The sequence below is a fragment of the Doryrhamphus excisus genome, linkage group LG14, assembly GCF_037039965.1.
Source record: "Doryrhamphus excisus strain RoL-2023G ecotype Guam linkage group LG14, RoL_Dexc_Guam_v1.1, whole genome shotgun sequence".
Lineage (NCBI taxonomy): Eukaryota > Metazoa > Chordata > Actinopteri > Syngnathiformes > Syngnathidae > Doryrhamphus > Doryrhamphus excisus.
Genome location: NC_136370.1, coordinates 16,877,428 through 16,899,265, shown reverse-complemented (window position 1 = coordinate 16,899,265; position 21,838 = coordinate 16,877,428). Strand labels below are relative to the sequence as shown.

Genomic DNA, 21,838 nt, shown 5'->3' with positions numbered 1-21,838 from the left:
TGGGATCACTTGCAGATTTATTTGTTTTCCAAAGAAAAACACATTTTCATGCATTTCACAAACAATTTTTTTCCAATTATCTTTTCTTGTTTAAATTTATCCCGCGCATGCTCAGATATGACATAACACGCAGTTCCAGACGTTCTTCGGTTTTAAAAATGGAGGCGAGCAATCGGTACTTGGACTGTTGCGGATCCAAACTAAATTTGTTTTTGATTCAAACTAAATTTCAAGACTGGATGAATGGAAAACTGGCAATACGGAGTTATTCCAACAAGTGAAAGAAAAACTTTGGGAATTGGTATCACGGGATGTTGATGTTTACGTTTGGTTGCTTATAGACAAGAGATTTGGAATATTCCTTTCCATGTATACCATTGTTTTTGGAAAAGTCATTCGGAAATAGGAAAAACTCCTCATGTAAACGTGGCTAGTGTCTATAGTGAAGCTGCACAGGTCCTCCATGATGTCAGACAACTTGGCGCTTGCAACCACTTTAGGAGACCCCAGAGGTGCTCGTTTGGGTTCAGGTGTGGAGACGTACTTGCCCACTCTTATCACCTGGAAGTGTGTCGTCAGTACATTCTGGAATTAGCCTTTCCGTCAATGAACCGCAGCACTCGTGCAGCCCCAGACCATGTAAAATGTGTTTCATATAGTTGAGGCTGAGGTCACACAGTATCGCACCCCGCCCCCACTCCTCCACACGTCTCCCATGTTCCCCCTTCCTCGCCTGGGGTCCATTTGTCACATGGAGCTCCAGCTTTTCTCACTTGGCCTCAGTGATTCAATGATTAGTGCGTACCAACCGGAGGATCAAATATGGCTGACATGCTCCCCTCCCCCTCAAAAAAACGACCACGTCCTCTACAGTGTCTCTTACATGAAGTGGCTTACACAAGCGACCGTCCCGGGAATCCTCATTATGTATCAGCTCCCTGTAAACGAGGACATGAAACCATGCGTGCTCGTTAAGGAGCCACAAATCCGCTCATTAGCATCAGCACCTTCCTGTGTTGGGAGCCCGCATCGGCATTCTCTCTCCTGCAAACCACATTGTGTCCTCTCAACCCGACGCACTGACTGGAAGACTTAGGATTAATGTCAGCTCCCGCCAGCGGGTCATCTGAGCTTTGGCGCCCGAGCTGTGGAATTTGTTGACAGCTGCCCACCATCACCACCACTCTTGCCCTTTGCTCGTGGCTTTTGTTTGGAAAATACCGTGCAACATTTGTCTTTTTTATGTCAGTACGGAGCCAAGACTCACAATGGCTGCGTTTTATTCCAAAGAATTTTGCACTTTTTTAGGCTTTTCATTGTTAAAATCAGGTTTGATGCCTGCATCGATATCAGTATTACACCCCACAATGCCATCGGTCTACTCTGGGTTAGCAATTGAGAACAGATTTTCTTTTGCAAAAAACAACCTGGCCTGTAGAGTTGCACCTTTGCATCTAACAGCAACTGTGGTGCATTCAAGGACCTGCCGAACAAAGTGTGAAATCTCAACACCTAATGAAAAAACATTAAAAATTGACTTTTTTTAACAATGGTACAATTGTGCTGTACAGCTTACCTGTACCTGTATGAGAATGAGATGTGTTTTCTGTGGGAAAACCTGCTTATTTTCAGAGGTTGGGAAAAAAAATAATAATTTTTGACAAAATACTCGCAATTTTGTGTGGCTATGAATGCTGAATCGTGACAGTGCAGGGAACCTCTTTAATGAGAATGCATAAGGATGTTTAACTCTACAAAGAGTTCTGAACTAGAAAAGTGCTCGGGGAACACACACCTCCGCCAAGCGCCATACCCCCCCCCCCATATTGTGATTCACACCAAAATCAGCCAAAAAAATCAGTCTTTGATGTTTTGTAGAGCCTGTTGGAAACTTTCATTCATTTTCTACCGCTTATCCAGCTGGAGCCTATCCCAGCTGTCTTCGGCCGAGAGGCGGGGTTACACCCTGGACTGGTGGCCAGCCAATCACAGGGCACATATACACAAACAACCATTCACACTCACATTCATACCTATGGACAATTTGGAGTCGCTAATTAACCTAGCATGTTTTTGGAATGTGGGAGGAAACCGGAGTACCCGGAAAAAACCCACGCATGCACGGGGAGAACATGCAAACTCCACACAGAGATGGCCGAGGGTGGAATTGAACTCGGGTCTCCTAGCTGCGACGCTTGCGTGCAAACCACTAGTCCGCCTTGCAGCCTTGATATCTATTATTCATTCATTCATTTTCTACTGCTTATCCTCACAAGGGTCGCGGGGGTGCTGGAGCCTATCCCAGTAGTCTTGGGGCGAGAGGCGGGGTACACCCTGGACTGGTGGCCAGCCAATCACAGGGCACATATAGACAAACAACCATTCACACTCACATTCATACCTATGGACAATTTGGAGTTGCTAATTAACCTAGCATGTTTTTGGAATGTTGGAGGAAACCCACACAAAACTCCACACAGAGATGGTCAAAAGTGGAATTGAACTCAGGTCTCCTAGCTGTGAAGCCTGCGTGCTAACCACTCAAGCACCATGCAGCCCTTGCCCAAAATTAATATCCATTTATTCATTCATTCATTTTCTACCGCTTATCCTCATTTGGCCCGCGGGCCGCGTGTTTGAGACCCCTGCTCTACGGTATAAGTGTTATTTTACGGAGGCCCCCGTGCTATTTATGAACCTTTTGTGGCCCCTCGACTCTCAATCCATACTTGGAATTTTCTTTCACCTCTCTTGTACCCGATTAACTATCATCATTTATTGTATTGACATGACCGTTGCAAAAATTGTTTTTCTATTGTGCGAATACAAACCTTTTTTTTTTTTTCCCGCTTATTTGTCATCTGAAGCATCTGACTTAGCGCTAGCATGGCGGGCTGTGAAATTATCTCCTTATGTGTAGTTCATGGACACACAGTGGAACCTCTCAAGTTGAACACCTCAAGCGTCGTATAATTTGGAGTTCAAGCGACCAATCGTTTTCTGGTTACTTCCTCTTAGTGAAGAATGAGACGCTAACCACAGAACCACAACTAGAAATTTTAATTATTAAGTATGATTTTATTGTAAATGTTTGTGGCGTACTTTGGAGTGTTATGCATGTTATGCATGTATGCTATAAGCATGTAGCCCCCATGCTGGTTGGATCATTCCTACTTGCATGCTTCCACTCGACTTCTTCATCATCATCATCATCATTATCATGGCTTCCCAGGCTTCACCTGCGTCCCACTCTTCTCCTCCCCAGGATCCCGACATCCTGTTCTTTCGTGGTTTCAGCTAAATCAACAATTAATGGGGGGATGTTTAACGAGGGGGCATCGCCGTCACTTCATCGTTTGTTATTTTCATCCCGTGACTGTCATTCAATGCTTAGTTCTTAGACACCAAAGCGCCACAGCATGTTGGTACGCTTCCATCATCTCCTACGGTCCAATACGAGAGTTAAGAGTTATATTGATTTATCAGGTACGGGTCCATAGTACTTTGTCACACTTAAATGTTTCACATCATCAAATGTAAATATTAGTCAGGGACAACACAACTGAACACAAAATGCTGTTGTGTGAAAACAGCCCACAATTTTAATTTAAAAACTTTTTAAATGAAATTTAAAAAGTTTTTAAATGAAATTTAAGAACTTTTTAAATGAAATTTAAGAACTTTTTAAATGAAATTTTGTATTATTAAGGAAGAACAAAATCCATTATATTGATTTATCAGGTACACGTCCTTAGTCCTTTGTAGTATTGTTGAAATATTTTGTATTATTAAGGAAGAAAAAAATCCTTGTGTAAAAACATGATCCCCCCCCCGTTAAAACATACTGTAACTGAGTTTAAATGAGATCTATCATTCATTCATTCATTTTCTACCGCTTTTTACTCACGAGGGTCCGCGGGGGGTGCTGGAGCCTATCCCAGCTGTCTCCAGACGAGAGACAGCGGGGTACACCCTGGACTGGTGGCCAGCCAATCACAGGGCACATATAGACAAACAACCATTCACACTCACATTCATACCTATGGACAATTTGGAGTCGCTAATTAACCTAGCATGTTTTTGGAATGTGGGAGGAAACCGGAGTACCCGGAGAAAACCCACGCATGCACGGGGAGAACATGAAAACTCCACACAGAGATGGCCGAGGGTGGAATTGAACCCTGGTCTCCTAGCTAGACCACTAGACCGCTGTGCCGCCCTGAGAGCTATCAGTCATTTTTAAAATTTGGGACTCCAGCAAACCACAGTGAGAGTCATGATCCACAAAACACGGAACAGTAGTGAACCTTCTTACCGGAAGAGGCCAAAATGACCCCAAAAGCACAGTCACAACTCATAAAACAGCCCACAACAACATCTAAAGAACTGAGTACCAAAGACGAAAACCACTCTTGAACAATTAAGGCTCTTCTCAATTTCACCAGAAAAATTGAATCCTATTGAGAAATGTGACTGAATTACAACAATTCTGCAAAGTCGAGTTTGCCAAAGCGCTATAAGACACTCATTGCAAGTTACTTGATTGCAGATGTTGCTACTAAGGGTAGCCCAACCAGTGATTTTTGTGTTTAGTTGTATTGTCATTGACTGATATTTAAATTTGTTTGATGATATGAAACATTCAAGTGTGCAAAAAAAAAAGAGAAATCAGAAAAAGGGGGCCAACGTTTGTTGACACCAGTGGATATTTTATATTACACACCATTGCTGCTGAAGTTCAACGTGAAGACAATCATTTTTAACTTCTTCAACGACCCTGAGGTTTATGGAACAAGTACCCAACCCCCCTCTCCTACCTCCCCAAAATGTCACCCGCTCTGAGTCGTAACATCTCTAGAACCTTTAAGTGACCCAACAAGAGCCTTACTTATGTAACGTTGAAGGAGTGCAAATGTCTGTAGGGTTATTGATACTATACTAACAATGTAATATTTACTGTTAGTGCGTTGTCCATGCACATTAGAATTGTACAATTTTTATTGCAAAATTCTAAAATGTTTTTAACATTTATGGAAAAAAGCACACATATATATATATTGTACATTAACTTTTAAATCTGCCAACACGAAAATAAAAATGAAACGGAATGTGGAAAAATAATTTGTTTAAATTTCTGTCATCACAAAAATATTTTTTTTAATTTTGCAAATTCCCCCAGACCCTCTGCAATGACACCCTGTGACATGTCATCGAACACAGTGTTGCTCACCTACACTGGGATGGGAGGGGTGGGGGTGGGGGGGGCTAAAATGTAAAAGACACATACTGTAAATACGTTTTTGGTAGCAAATGAGTTAAGCTAACAGATTACGTTCCTGGGGTTGAAAACGAAAAGATGGGGCAATGCAGCTAGCTGGGATGAATGGGCAGAAAGGGTCTGCTTCCACGGAAATTTCACAGGAAATTGTCTTTTAGGACTTTTGCAAGTAAGGATCCCAGACCCGGGACCTCGTCGTGCAATTGAGTGCAAAAAAAAAAATCAAGTCAATGGGTCTCCAGTACAGAACAAATGATGAACATCAACCAGCCAGGTAGCTAAATTCCCCTTATGGCAAAGTGGCTACAGGTGCACCTTGTTGCCCCGCCCACTCAGGAAGTCACAGAATCTAAAGGGAAACAAAAAGGTCACCAACAGGCGGTGCAACCCAACAGGACCGAACCTTATCACAACAAGTCTGTAGTACCAAACATATCTTTCCTAACAATGTGGGATGAAGCCGTGGGAGTGGACCTATCAACAAAAAGACATCCACTGGGCCCTCCTACAGACATCCACAGGTGACCCACTATGTCCATCACAAGCTTTGTGGAAATGAAAAGGCAATGAAGTTGGACCAGCTGGCCAAGGCTACATTCGTGGCGCTGACAGGAAACCGCTGGACATCTGTAAGTAACCATACTTTTATCTCCAATCAAAATTCAAGCCAGTCGTAGTACGTCAATAAAGTCTACTTAACTCTGATGTAAATGCATGATTAGTTAACTGCTTGGAACGTGAAAAAGATTGTGATTAATCACAGATTAATTGCGATCGATGACAAATTAATCGTGATTAATCACAGATTGATCGTGATTCCTCTCATGTGATTAGCTGGATTATATTTTTAATCAATTGGCAGCACTAATTTCTTCGATAAAGTCTACTTAATTAAGTGATGTAAATGTATGATTAGATAACTGCTTGAAACGTGAAAAAGATTGCGATTAATCACAGATTAATTGTGATCGACCACAGATTAATCACATTAATCTGCGATTAATTGCAGATTGATCACGATTCCTCTCATGTGATTAGCTTGATTATATTTTCAATTGATTGGCAGCACTAATTACTTCATCAATAGATAGTCTACTTAAGTGATATAAATGTATGATTAGATAACTGCTTGGAACGTGAAAAAGATTGTGATTAATCGCAGATTAATCGTGATTAATCACAGATTGCTCGTGATTCCTCTCATGTGATTAGCTTGATTATATTTTTAAGCGGTTGGCAGCACTAATTTCTTCATCAATAGATGAAGTCTACTTAATTAAGCCTGATGTAAATGTGTGATTAGATTCGCTACCGCTCAAAAGTTTGGGATCACTTGGAAGTTTTTTTGGCCAGTCTGAGTCCCGCCATGAAGTCCAGCATCCTGATGTTGCTGCTTCACTGTTGATGTGACACTGGTGTTACTGGTGGTACTGGTGCTACTATTTAGTGCAGCTACCAGGTGACCTGTGAGGCGTCATCATCTTAAACTACACTCAGATATTTGTCTTCTTGCGCAGTTGTGCATCGTTTTTGTGTCCTTGTTAGACCCAGTTTGTGCTGCTCTCTGAAGTTAACAGCATGATAAGACATTATAGTTTAGATTTTTAGACGGCTTTTCTAATAATCTATTAGCCTTATAAAATGATGAACTTGGATTAGCAACCATACCAGGAGATTGATGCAGAGGACTGACAGTTGTTGATAGTAGGACTCTATGCAAAAATGTACATCCTTCTTTGAAAATCATTTGATTCATTTTAATTGTTTGTGAAATTGATAAAATAAAATGTTTGTGAAATGGAAAAAATAGTTTGTGATATGCATGAAAATGTGTTTTTCTTTGGAAAACAAAGAAATTTGCAAGTGATCCCAAACTTTGAAGCGGCAGTGCAACTGCGCGAAGCTCGGAAACGGTTAGATTAATTGTGATTAATCAGCGATTAATTTCGATTAATCGTGATTAGCCACAGACCATACATGCTGTTAACTTGATTACATTAAAAAAAAATTTTACTTGGGTTTGCTAAGATGATTCATAAGTAGTAGTTGACCCGAAAGTGAAAAGACTATAGGCAGCATGCCTGAAAAGTACACAAAAAAAAGAGACCCAATCTGGTTGGTTTAGTCAAATAAAGCCGGTGAGATGATAAAACATGGAAATGTTTTGCCTTGACATGATTGAGAGGGTGCAGCATGCATTGGCAAAGCCATTCATCTGCATTCATCTTGCATCCACAAAGAACAAGAGGGCCTTCTCCCCACTAGAAGCAGCAGTCATGAAGACATCCATGACTTCCCCTCCCCGAAAAAAACACAATCATTTTCTGTTTGTGATGACTTGTAAACATTTGGCTTCCTTTTTTAAATCCCGTCCATTCACTAGCACCCATGTGAGGACGGTACTGTTTGCATGAAGATGTGCTTTACGTCTCCACAGTTCATCAACAGGTGGAGAGGAAACATGTTGCTTCTCAGAAGAAGGATGTTAAGTTAAGGAGAGAGCGGCCAAGTGTGTGAGAACAAAAAGTCGCTTGCAAGAGGGCATTCAGCCGGCAGGAGGACTTCCTCGCTCGGGACAGAGGAGATGGAAGTCTTCACACAGCTGCACAGGCATTTCTTGGGCCTAATTAATGTCCGTCTTTACCCTTTTATATTTGCTCTTTTCGACCTTTTATGCCAGTCTGGAGCATATTCGGATGCTTCCTGGAGGAGGCTAACACTCCAGACGCATGTTTACACTTGCACAATTCATGTCGGAAAAGGAGTCGGAAGAAGCAGATGTGACTCAATCCTGATCATTTCAAATCAAAATCAAATCAACTTTATTTGTATAGCACTTTTCCTGCAAAGACATGCAACACAAAGTGCTTTACAGAATTCAAACAATTTCCACAATTAAAAGGAAAAAACAAAGAAACAAAAGAAAGCCCCTCCTTCCCACCCTCCATACGAGACACACACACACACACACACACACAATCACACAATCACACACAGTAGGGAGACATGGCATGGCACTGAGGATCAAGGAAACGCCACCTTTGGGCCCGTCCACACTGGGAGGAGCCGCAGGCCTTGCCATCGGAGGACCAGCACCCGGGCCCCCCGACTCTGACAGACGGGCGGACCCCCACATTAAAGGGAGGAACCCCCAGCCGGCCGGGTCGAAGAGACCCACGGATGGCACCCCCTCAGCAGACTCGACACAGCCCCCAGTGTGGAGGACCCCCCTGAGGAAACACTGGAGTTAAAAGCTGAAGACTAAGAGCATAAAATAGGACTAGAAAGATAAAAACAAAACACTGGAGTTAAAAGCTGAAGACTAAGAGCATAAAATAGGACTAGAAAGATAAAAACAAAACACTGGAGTTAAAAGCTGAAGACTAAGAGCATAAAATAGGACCAAAAAAAAGATAAAAACAAAACACTGGAGTTAAAAGCTGAAGACCAAGAGCAAAAAAAATAGAACTAAAAAGATAAAAACAAAACGCTGGAGTTAAAAGCTGAAGACTAAGAGCATAAAATAGGACTAAAAAGATAAAAACAAAACACTGGAATTAAAAGCTGAAGACTTAGTGTACAAAATAGGACTAAAAAGATAAAAACATAACACTGGAGTTAAAAGCTGAAGACTAAGAGCATAAAATAGGACTAAAAAAAAAGATAAAAACAAAACACTGGAGTTAAAAGCTGAAGACTAAGAGCATAAAGATAAAAAAAAACACTGGAGTTATAAGCTGAAGACTAAGTGTACAAAATAGGACTAAAAAGATAAAAACATAACACTAGAGTTAAAAGCTGAAGACCAAGAACATAAAACAGGACTAAAAAGATAAAAACAAAACACTGGAGTTAAAAGCTGAAGACCAAGAGCAAAAAAAATAGGACTAAAAAGATAAAAACAAAACGCTGGAGTTAAAAGCTGAAGACTAAGAGCATAAAATAGGACTAAAAAGATAAAAACAAAACACTGGAGTTAAAAGCTGAAGCCTTAGTGTACAAAATAGGACTAAAAAGATAAAAACATAACACTGGAGTTAAAAGCTGAAGACTAAGAGCATAAAATAGGACTAAAAAAAAAGATAAAAACAAAACACTGGAGTTAAAAGCTGAAGACTAAGAGCATAAAGATAAAAAAAAACACTGGAGTTATAAGCTGAAGACTAAGTGTACAAAATAGGACTAAAAAGATAAAAACATAACACTAGAGTTAAAAGCTGAAGACCAAGAGCAAAAAAAAAAATGTGACTAAAAAGATAAAAACAAAACACTGGAGTTAAAAGCTATAAGACTAAGAGCATAAAATAGGACTAAAAAGATAAAAACAAAATAAAAGTGTAAAAATATGAGTTAAAAGCCTGATTAAAAAGGTGCGTCTTTAATCTTTTTTTTTATAAATATCAACAATCTCCGCAGTCCTGAGGCCCTCCGGCAGGCTGTTCCACAGGTGGGGGCCCTAGTGGCTAAATGCTGCCTCACCGTGGGTTTTTGTCCCCTTCTGGTGTTGAACATGCTAAAAAGTTAGCGGTGTAGTGTTTTGAAAGTAGTAGTAGTTTGTGTGTTATGGAGTGGGGGGGGGGCACGGGGGGGGGGGGGGGGGGGCATTATGCAGTGAATGACGGCTGCAAATACATTATATGCTCCGCTAAAGCATTCACCTGCCCTCTTCCAATGTATATTAAGGAAAGATGATTTGGTTTGCTTAAGTGAATACTAAATTGGGCAGAAGGGTAACGGGGAAGTCAGATGAAGCCATTTAAGCAGCGTGATGATTTCTAATGTTTTTTTTCTTTAATCTCTTTGATACTTTTCATCTGCGAGTTGGGATACTTGGCCTTGCCATCAGCAGTCGTATTTTATATCTTAAATTTGACTGCTTTTTGAAGGATGTTTTATGTTAAATATGCTTTTTATGCCCCGGAAAGGTATTTAATCAAGATTAACCTTGGTATTTTAGTAGCCGGTGGCCCCGCTTTGTGAGTTTTCATGATGGATGACAGTCCCACGTTGACGCTCTCATGAGAAAACATTTCAGTTTTTTTTTTTGTTTTTGTTTTTTTTTTTTACACTTGCTGAGGAATTTATTTATTTGCCGCTGTCATCCAGTACACGTATAGCACCCGGGTTTCTTTTCTAAAGCATTTCAATCGAATGAACTCAAATATGATCGCTATTACCGCATACATTTGGCTGAAGATGTTTCTGACTCCAACGTGACAAGATAGCTTCAACCAGTAAATCAGCGGACTGCAAAATATTTCCTTTGAGGGCTCGCATACTTGACCTTTTTAATCATTTTGTTTTTTGGCTAAATATAATCCAAAGTCAATATACTAAGAAGTATATCTAAAAAATAATAATAACTCTCCACTGACAAAGTGTATTACTATTGTTATTGCTAACACTTTTGCTTCAATTGTATTTATAGAACATGACCGCAAATAGTGGCTGTGCGGTGGTCTAGTGGTTAGCGCACAGACCTCACAGCTAGGAGACCAGGGTTCAATACCAATCCTCGGCCATGTCTGTGGGTTTTCTCCGGGTACTCCGGTTTCCTCCCACATTCCAAAAACATGCTAGGTTAATTAGCGACTCCAAATTGTCCATAGGTATGAATGTGAGTGTGAATGGTTGTTTGTCTATATGTGCCCTGTGATTGGCTGGCCACCAGTCCAGGGTGAACAACAAAAAGGCTTTTATTAAGGCTTGTCTCAATTTTGCCCGAAAAAATCTTTATGATCTCAAAGAACTCGGGTATCCTAGCTGTGAGGTCTACGCGCTAACCACTTGACCGCCGTGCAGCCGATATTAATTGTTGTATATTCTTTGGATGTATTTGTATTTGCCTTGTATTTACTTGGCATGAGACCGATACCAAAATGTGCAGTCCAAAGTTATCCAAACTGGAGCCCGCGGGCTATTTGTGGTCATGAGTCAGTCAGTCATTTTCTAGCGCTTATCCTCACGAGGGTCGCACGGGGTGCTGGAGCCTATCCCAGCTGTCTTCGGGCGAGAGGCGGGGTACACCCTGGACTGGTGGCCAGCCAATCACAGGGCACATATAGACAAACAACCATTCACACTCACATTCATACCTATGGACAATTTGGAGTCGCTAATTAACCTAGCATGTTTTTGGAATGTTGGAGGAAACCGGAGTAAGAAAACCACGGGGGAGAACATGCAAACTCCACACAGAGATGGCCGAGAGTGGAATTGAACCCTGGTCTCCTAGCTGTGAGGTCTGCCGCCGTGCCGCCCCCACACAACAAAAAACAGATATTTAAAAAAAAATACAGGACTGAAAAACATGGATCTCGTCATACAAGACTTGGTATCGATGGAATCAACATTTGGATGGACCCTCCCAACCCTGTGGTAAATATCGGATCAACCATTTGTGAAGTGCTTGACAGATGCATGCTTTAGTGTGTGCCAATGTTTTGCAAACGATGTCCACCTTAAATGGAGAACTTGAAAAAAAACAAAAACCCAACAAACCCCAACATGGTGCTGTGTATTGTTCCAGCCTCCAATACGGGAATTTATCTGCCAACGCTTTGCTTGCAGGGGATGTAGCAGCGCTGCTCTTGTTAATGTTCATTCATGGCTTTCACAAGCTGACACACTCCAGGATCCTCTCATTGTCTGTGGCCAAAGTGGGGACAAAGTACTTTTCCTGGGTGGTCCCACTCATTAATACACTCCGCACTTCTTGATTTACGGCTCACGGTTCAACTGCTGCCAATTAACGTGAAAGCCAGCAGGAGGAGCGAGAAGGACGAGGAGGAGGAGGAGGAGGAGGAGGAAGCCTGGAGGGAAGTGGACCGACTAGAGCCCGACTTCCGGAAATAGGTAAGATATGTGTTGGCAACTTATGCTATATTTAGCGAGTATTCAGACAACCTAGTGCAGGGGTGGGCAAACTACGGCCCGGGGGCCACATCCGGCCCGCCAAGTGTTTGAATACGGCCCGCCCAATCTTTCCAAAGTATTTCATTTAAACTCAACATACAACCTGGCATCATGGCCTGAGCCAACCTTTTGATGGTTTTATCAATTTCGTTTTTTGACATGGTCTGTTGTTTACAAAGTGCTCCTGAAAAAAGGGACACAAGCACATAATAATAATAATAATAATAATAATAATAATAATAATAATAATAATAATAATAATAATAATAATAATAATAATAATAATAATAATAATAATAATTATTATTATTATTATTATTATTATTATTATTATTATTATTATTATTATTATTATTATAATTATGATTATTATAATTATGATTATTATAATTATTATATTAATGCTAATTATTATATTAATTATATATAATATTATTGTTATATTTGCATATTTTACATAATAATAATATAATAATTATTATTTTAATTTTATATTAATATTATAATATTTTATTATTTTTAAAATATTTAAATATAAATATAAAATAATAAATAATAATAGCAGATTGCATGACAATTTTACAGATACAATAATACCAGGTGGACTGTTACGTGTAAAATATATAGTCTGCCCCCCCCCCTGTAAATTTTGTCATATCAATGCGGCCCGCGAGTCAAAAAGTTTGCCCACCCCTGACCTAGTGACTCTTTAAAAAAATTATGTGGAAGCACGTACTAACTGTACACTGCCGGCTTGTGACTGCCTTCAAGTGGGGTGGATTTGTCAATAGTGAGAACACAAAAACACAAAACAATACGTGCTTTCACTTTTAAGTCCCCAAATACAAAAAAAAATCCCATACGGCACCTGACAAAGACGCTAGATTTGTTGCTAGTTGCTTTGGACAAAATATGTCATCAAGGCAGGGGCTGCACGGTGATCGAGTGGTTAGCACACATGCCCAACAGCTAGGAGACCCGAGTTCAATTCCACCCTCGGCCATGAAAACATGCTAGGTTAATTGGCGACTCCAAATTGTCCATAGGTATGAATGTGAGTGTGAATGGTTGTTTGTCTATATGTGCCCTGGGATTGGCTGGGGATAGGGATAGGCTCCAGCACCCCCCGCAACCCTTGTGAGGATAAGCGGTAGAAAAAGAATGAATGAGACGAATACGTGCTTTCACTTTTAAGTCCCCAAATACCAAAAAAATCCCATACGGTACTAGAAAAAGATGCTAGATTCGTCACTGCACGGTGATCGAGTGGTTAGCACACATGCCCAACAGCTAGGAGACCCGAGTTCAATTCCACCCTCGGCCATGAAAACATGCTAGGTTAAATGGCAAATCCAAATTGTCCATAGGTATGAATGTGAGTGTGAATGGTTGTTTGTCTATATGTGCCCTGTGATTGGCTGGGGATAGGGATAGGCTCCCTTGTGAGGATAAGTGGTAGAAAAAGAATGAAAGAGAAGAATACGTGCTTTCACTTTTAAGTCCCCAAAAACCAAAAAAATCCCATACGGCACCTGACAAAGACGCTAGATTTGTTGCTAGTTGCTTTGGACAAAATATGTCATCAAGGCAGGGGCTGCACAGTGACGAGTGGTTAGCACACAGGCCCAACAGCACGGAGACCCGAGTTCAATTCCACCCTCGGCCATGAAAACATGCTAGGTTAATTGGCGACTCCAAATTGTCCATAGGTATGAATGTTAGTGTGAATGGTTGTTTGTCTATATGTGCCCTGTGATTTGGCTGGCGACAGCTGGGATAGGCTCCAGCACCCCCCGCAACCCTTGTGAGGATAAGCGGTAGAAAATGAATAAATGAATGTCGTCAAGGGGGGTTAGAAATGTTGCCAGATCTAGCGACAAAATCGCCTAGTTAACAACACTGTTTGTTGGCTTTCTTTATGGCGGGTAAACAATGGCAATTAAAGAGTGTTTTATTGATTAGCAAAGGTGACCTGTACATCTTCTGACAGGATCGTATACACAGAGGAAATCAAATAATGCGTTTGTTTAGGACACCCAATAGCTACTTTGCTTACTGAGCAGATGGCAACACTGGGTAAAAGCTAATGCTAACTCAATATACTTTAACTACAAGTATTAGCAGTTAACAGCACTAAAACAAAAGTTTGAAAAGTTTAAGTCCAGGACCAGACTGAACCGGCGTGGACGGTAGTAGTCCTGAGAGAGCCGAGTGTGAACGGCAAACCGCGCCAATGCATCAAAGAACCGCATGAGTCACCAAATGTGAGCGAAACCGTTTGGCTGGTTAGTGAAACCTAACAGAAAGTTGAGTAAAAATCATCCGAAATGAGAAGTGAAAGTCGTTAAATATACCGTTTCATATCAGTTCGGTGAAGTCTTCATAAAGGTTGCGTACATCTTTACGCAATTGATATCCTTTTCATAACATCCGAGCTGATAAAATGTCAGCTGGTAAATACGCCGCCGTAGAAGAAAATCATATGAGCGAATGTAACTGTTCTGGGCTTTGTATCCATTTTCTGTGAAATAAAAAGAGGAAAAAAAATATCCTCTGTATGACAGGAGTGCTGTGCTTATTTTTTAAGAGGACCTACTTGAAAAAGACTAGTCAAAGATCCTTTATATGACAATGCTTTGCTACACCAATGGTCGTTGCTCATGCTGGTTTTGAATTGAACTCACCAGTCTGTCAGTGAATGTTGTGTTTCTGTCTAATCCCATTTTCATAGATATCCATATAGATACTATATGTGCCCTGTGATTGGCTGGCGACCAGTACAGTGTGTACCACGCCTTTAATTCAACAAAGAGAGCTGGGATAGGCTCCAGCATACGCCTGCGACACTAGTGAGGTTGTTAACACAACACTAGTCACCCCAAAATCGCCTAATTCTAACACACATTCACGATTCAGCATTCACCACCCCATAATTTATCAGGATTTTGGTATAAAAAAAATTTAATAAGAATTTCCGGTGTATAAGTGTCTTTATAATCTCCCCAAACTTTCTCTCTCTCTGTGTTTGGGTGTCGCTCTCTGTATTTATTCAAATGAATTGCTTTTAACTTGAACGCACCATCCATATGCTTTTCATTGCGTGTTTTCCATAACAACAGCGTGACTTCCGGGTTTATCACTGCGCATGTGTTGAATGCGCAACATCCGGGCACCGCGTCAACACTCCTGTCCAGTAGGTGGCGACATTGCACCTAAACATGGGTTGCGACCCGCCATAAACATGAAGAAGAATGTCGCGCTCGCCTGTGGCGCCACTATGACGTAAGGTTTTATTAGGGTCACTTGTGAAATTGAGATGGACAGATTCATCATTTATGGACTTTATTCATCTACAAGAAAACAAGGCAGTATTTTGTTTGATATTTTATTTTTCATGCGTGTGTAATATTTATGCTCCGTGTTGTACGTAATAGTTGCACCCCGCCATTAAACCAGAAGGAGAAGAGGAAGCTTATGCAGGTGGCTCTGCGTACATCACCTTGCATAAGGTTTACATAAGATCGCTTGTGAAATTACTGGATATTCCAATTTTTTTTCCGATGGATTTATCTTCTGGACTTCATAAGAACCTTCATGGCCGCCTTTGAATCATCATCGCTCCTGCATTCTCTTGGATCCAGGTACGTCAGCGATTTTATATAACATTTCCTGTTTCCTGTTTGTTTTCATTAATTATGACATACTTCGTAATCTTTGTGGTATATTTACTGTGTTTATTGAATAATTCCAAGTCTAGATATGTTTTACATGTATTTATAGTATAACTTTTGATTGATTCAATTGTTTGCTTGGTAGTGACAGAGTTAGCAAACGCCGAGAACGGTGCATTCACGGCGTGTTTTCATTCGATATATGGAGGTTGAATATCGATATATGATATATATAAAATACAAAATCAATAGAAAATGATTTATTTAATACTCTGGAATGGAAGTAGCTCCATATTACTGAGTTACTGCTTATTCTTTGCCGACTTCTTCCACTGCAAATGCTAGCTTGTTAGCATCAACGGAGCCTCGAGGCTTCTGCTCCGCCCCTCCTCCATCTTTTTTACAGACATGAGGGCGATACAGTTCAATTCCAGTCTATATCGATATCAACAATATGGTTTGTATTGATTTCTTAGAAGCAAATATTGATAATTTAAATGTATCAATATATCGCCCAGCCCTACTTGTAGGTAAAGTGTACACTCTACAGGTCAACCCCCGATTTTATTTCTCTGTGCTTCACTGATTGTGTTTATTTGTTAAGCGCTTAGATATCCCACTTTGTTAGGCGGTCTGAATGCACCATAGTTGTGTGTTGTGACAGGCTGTGACTCCCATTGCATTTGTTCATTGATCATCATTAGTCATGAGAACCTGTGCTATACGTTTTATTATTTAAATGTGTTTCTTAAGTCTGTGGGGAGTATTTAGGGCTCACTTTTATTGCAAATGTTAATCCAAAATCGGAGGCGAACAACGTCAAGCTTTGTGTAAAAAAAATCGAAATTTTTTATGGCCGTATCATTATTATTTTTTTTTGCTGTTGGCTGGTGGTGTTTGATTGTAACGCCCACAAAATTACTGCCATCTTAATCTGTGAAAATAACTGGGCAAATAACAAAGTAAAGTTAGTTGTAGTTTTTCTGAAGTTTACTTCCTGTTCTTTTGCTACACAACCGTTTGTATTGTTTACTGTTTGGCAACGACTCCATGTGTTAAAGGAAAGTGTGTTGCAGTTCATGTGAGTAGAATCACCAGCTGCCGGTTGAGGTCGCGCACTGTTGCGCCGTACTCGGTGACCTTGTCAAAATCAATCACGGCGGTAACACACGACGATAGTTTTTGTTCTTCTCGTGCTAAGACGTAATCTCTTTAATTGGTGTCAGAGTTGGGCTCCTTATGGTGAAAGTTCTGAGGATCCCCGCAAACGGACGCGTTCTACTTGTGTTGACACTTGAAGAAAACAAATAAATGGAGCAGGGGCTGTCGTCGGCGTGGTGGAGAATATTGTTAAAGTGTGTGTGTGTGTGTGTGTGTACGTGTGTGTGTGCGTCCACTAAGCACTCCAGTCTGACGGATTCCTTAGTTTGAAGTCAATTTCATCCAAGCCATCTTATTGACGCCTTTGGTTACCCTGTTTGACGCCAACAATGTTGAGCCAATATAAGAAAAATGACATTACTTTTTTGCTTAATACTCCAATTCTCTTGAGTTCAGTCAACAAACGACATTGATATTCTTATGTGTCGATTTCAGCTGGAAATGTTTGCTAAATTGAAGTGAATGAAAATGTACTACATTAACGTCATATTCTGAAGTGCTGGTGAATTTTTTTTTTTTTTTTGGATGACTTTGATTGCAAGATTATTTTTAAATGGAACATGTAACATAGTGCTGTTTAACCACCTCTGGGCTTGAACACGATCCATCCTGCAATGCCGGTCAACCTCTGCTGTATTATAGGAAGGGTTGTTGACATACTAGTTATTTTGGTACTTCAATTAACATGTTGGTTGCCATCCTGAAACCTTTATTAATTTATTAACTGTGCAGTGAATTTTCATTCTTTCCGCAACATTGTTTATTTTATTCAAGCTTTCATTGATCAAACCTTAAGCGTAAAAAGAATAGTCTGATTTTTGCTTTATTTATTTATTTATCCAAACTGTAAACATTGAGACAACAGTTCAAATCAAAGTATTTCAAAATGGAATACACACATTACATATGATATGTATTTTCATCTTATTTATTAATGACAATAATAACAACACAGATGATCGATGACTGATTTCACATTGTGGAAAGGGTTTTGAACACGTGTACGACGACACGGAGCAGGCAGATCAACTGAGAGGTCAAGCAGTGAGAGGATGGGAAAGATTTGGTATTGGACACAAACCTTTTCATAGAGGTGTCCTTGGGCCGCGTCAGGGGTGGGGGGTCATACGCCCCAACAAGGCCCCTCGAAGGGGGGGTTGTAGAGGACAAGGTCAGGTACCAAGACGGCCACAGGAAAGTGTGGCAAATGAGATCAGAGCAATGGTTATGTATCATGTCATCAATCAGGGCATGACCATAAAGAAACCCGTTACTATTGGTTACTATTACTAATCCCCATGGGGGGAGGGGTGAATAGCACAGAACACTGAGATTTACGTACTGCGCTCGAACGCCTCATGTCTTTTAAAAAGCCCCCGATTTTTGCACATGTAAGTAAATTTATGCTTTCACTAATAACGTCTTTGTCGGGGCGTTGCGGCCACTTTGTTCGCCAGTCCTTGAACACACCATACGTGACGCAGATTGAGACTTACGGTATGTGTATGACTTTCTCCAGTGCCGCACAGACAGATGCGTATTTTCTATTCTTCCTTGTACCTCGACCTTGTTCACAGATGGTAATGCTGTGTGTAAATGCACGGAGGTGAGGTTGAATCATGTTAGCGCTGTCCTGCTGTGCATTTTTTTTTTTTTTTGCATATTCTCATGCTACATGTAAAAGTCCATTCATGTGCATTTTTGTTTTCATTATTATTATATTGGTTTCATTGTACTTCATTGCAAAAGAGCGTAAGGATCAGTTCACCCCGTCTAGTTAGCGTTAATTCCACCAAATTCTATAATAATAATAATAGTAATACATTTTATAAATTGTATTTTAGTTGTATTTTATTTTATTTACATTTTAGGACACACAAGGTCACCGTACAGAGTTGTTAAAATAAATAAAACTACAAATTTTGCACCATCTTATATTAGTATTTTATTTTATATTAGTAGCCTATGCGCATGGTTGGAAAAATAAGACATAAGACAAGATATAATATCATAATATATAACATAAATCAAATATGCTTGATGTTTCACGAGTGCAGGAGTAGCGGGTGCATGACTTCCAGTCAGATGCCTGAAAGGGAAAGTGAAAACTATGAAAACATTTCATGCCAGGTGATGATACATTGTTTTCAATGATAGAACAAATGCTTGGATGGTCGTTATGACATTTGCATGGAGTCAGAGTGATTGTAAACAACTGTCATGAAGTAATTATACGTGAATATTGTGTGGCGTCTGTGTAGGTGAGAGAAGAAGATAATTATGACTATTGATACATTTGATACATACAGCAGTCAAACCCAGTGCTGCTTCTTCATACACACGTTAAGAAAGCATTTTTTTTTTCAAAAAAATTGTCTATTCCTGCTTCTTTTTTTTTCTCCCAATAAAACTCAGTGAAATTATTTAAGTTTCATCCTGACCATACTGATAACTGAGCCGTTCGGACACAATAATCATAATAAATTGAATATATGTCGGCGCGCTAACATCTGCCCTCCGCCCTCTCACGTGCGACCTTTCGGCCCGACTTGGCGCTTCGTCGCACGAGAACCGTGCACCTCGACGTCAAGCAATTAAAGCCGTGAATAGCAATCCATATGGAGGTTGGCGAAAGCCACATGTGAAATTAGCAAAAGGTTAGAAAAAGCTTTCGTCGTCGTCCCTCGCTTGTTTTCACTGGATGCTAGATTCAAATTGGCAGGGGTCGCTGCGCCCCCTTTCAAGCAGGTGAGACAGGGGTAAGACGATCACCTGTGAACGCTCGCAATGGGAGTGGAAGGAAGTAAGGACCGGGCTTGATGAATGCGGAGCACAAACATTAACAACAGGAAATAGATGTCAAAAAAAAAAAGTGCAAGGAGTTGCTGAATGTGAATGCGCCCATTGAGGTTCTCTTTTTGGGTGTGAGCCCAATGCGCCCACTAATGGTCTGTTTCACTGAAGTAGCACCAGGAATGCTCGTCCTCTCAATGCTTTTCCAACACAGGGCACGCATGGCAGCGCTCCCATTTTGTGGATGTGTGTGTCTGTCATTGTATTTTCCATGCAGGCACAGAAAGGGAAAACTCATTCTCGTACACCCCCCCCCCCATGCTGTAATGAACGGGGACTACATATTTATGTTTTTTTGCCAGAGAACACTTGAAACACAAGAGGGGTTTAAGTAAAGAGAGGCCGGGGTCTTTTGGGCCATTTTCAATATTTCCCCCCCCTCGTCGGCCCACGGGGCAAGTAGGGGGGTACTTCTTTACAATAATCAGGTGACCAGGGGAAAATAGTGTGGCCTTAACAAGCCCAAATTAAAAAAGAACATCATTTTCATTATGCAGTCAAACACAATTACAAGCAAATGTTTTCTCTGTGGAGCTGCCCCCGCTTTCAGGGTCTTTGTCCGTGGCTCCTCAGTGTGTGCAGAGAAAGGACCCGCTGGTCAATGGGCAGCTGAGTGGCGTGTTCAGCGGAGGCCCACATCCTTAGCCCCCGGTACAGAATGCGTTTTGTTAGAAGAGCAGCTATACATTCTGAGCAGATTTGTTGAATTAGAGAGCACAGCGGGAGACAGGGGCGGCGGAGGGTAAGTGATGGGAAGGACTTGTTGCTAGGTGACTGACATACAACTGCAGGATGCCAGTTTTCAGAGCTTGGCACTCCTTGTCCGTGTCCTTTTTTTTTGTTGTTGTTGTTTTTTTGTTTTTTTTTTTCTTCCTTATCATCCCACTCCTAAAATAAAACACAAACCGCTGCCTGCTCTCCCACATTACCACCAATTTATTTATCTACTGTAGCTCACATTCTTGCTGAAATCTCCAGGAAACAAAACGGGTTTATTTACGTGTTATTTTACATTACACATCTCGCCCCCCCCCCTAAGTAATCAGCGTTGCAATTTTGAAAATCTTCCGGCTAAGTGTTGAAAAGGAAGAAAAATGCTTCCATGGGCAAAATAAAGGTGCATTACCTCCTGTTTGATGTACTGGTAAGTATAACATCTGACATAAAACATTAGCGTCATACAGACACCCTGTGCTATCAGCAAAAAAAAAAGGGAAAAAACAGTCTTTTCCTGAGGCTTGTAAGTGACACACAAGGTCAGGCAGGATTTCTGTAAACCCCCCACCTTCTTATCGGCCATGCTGACAGCAAATATTGCCATTTGGAAAAACGTATATTCAACAGCATCTTATTTCCTGTGTACTTCACAAACTGTTCAGTGTTTTTTTGGATTATTTCTCTGAGATAAATCAGCACTGTTCTGTCCCGATTGGACAAAGTGTGCCGTCTATAAGCATATCAACCTATTGCGAGTACGTGCATAAATGTTGATTTATTTTATTTCTTTCTTGTCATTTATTAATATATCCACTGAAAGAAACCAGCAGCGTAATAATGAGAGTTATTACTCACGCCGCCGTTCTCCATATTCGGCTAAAAGTTTCCGAATGAGACATTTTTTTTTTTCACCTTATATTCATGCCACAGGCTCCAGCGATTCAGGGTTGGTGTCGCTCCTATTTGAAGCGGCGCCTGAAGGTCAAAACCACATTCACCCTAATGAAAACTCCCATTGTTGATTGGAATCTCCACCTTGTGCCGCCCCTAATCCTTTTCACCAAGGAAGCATCTCTACTTCTTTGTGTTGCCGCCGGCTTATGAGAATATCAGGACACACCTGTGCCCTGAGGAAAATTCCCCTGCTCTCGCTAAAGCTGCATTATTCAACGCAAGGCCATGGCAGTCAGTGTTTCTAAAAGTGTTTGGTTCTTTAGCAAGGCACAAAAAAGAAGAAAGATAC

At 40.8% G+C, this 21,838-nt stretch overlaps 1 long non-coding RNA gene across 1 annotated transcript in view; it reads left to right on the top strand.

Annotated features, from left to right (window-relative positions):
- Window positions 1–15,439: 15,439 nt before the first annotated feature.
- Window positions 15,440–21,838, top strand: part of LOC144901689 (uncharacterized) — a 47,646-nt gene continuing 41,247 nt past the window's right edge. The window contains exon 1 of the long non-coding RNA XR_013629747.1: window positions 15,440–15,834. This is a non-coding gene — a long non-coding RNA (uncharacterized LOC144901689). The remainder of the gene's footprint in view (window positions 15,835–21,838) is intronic.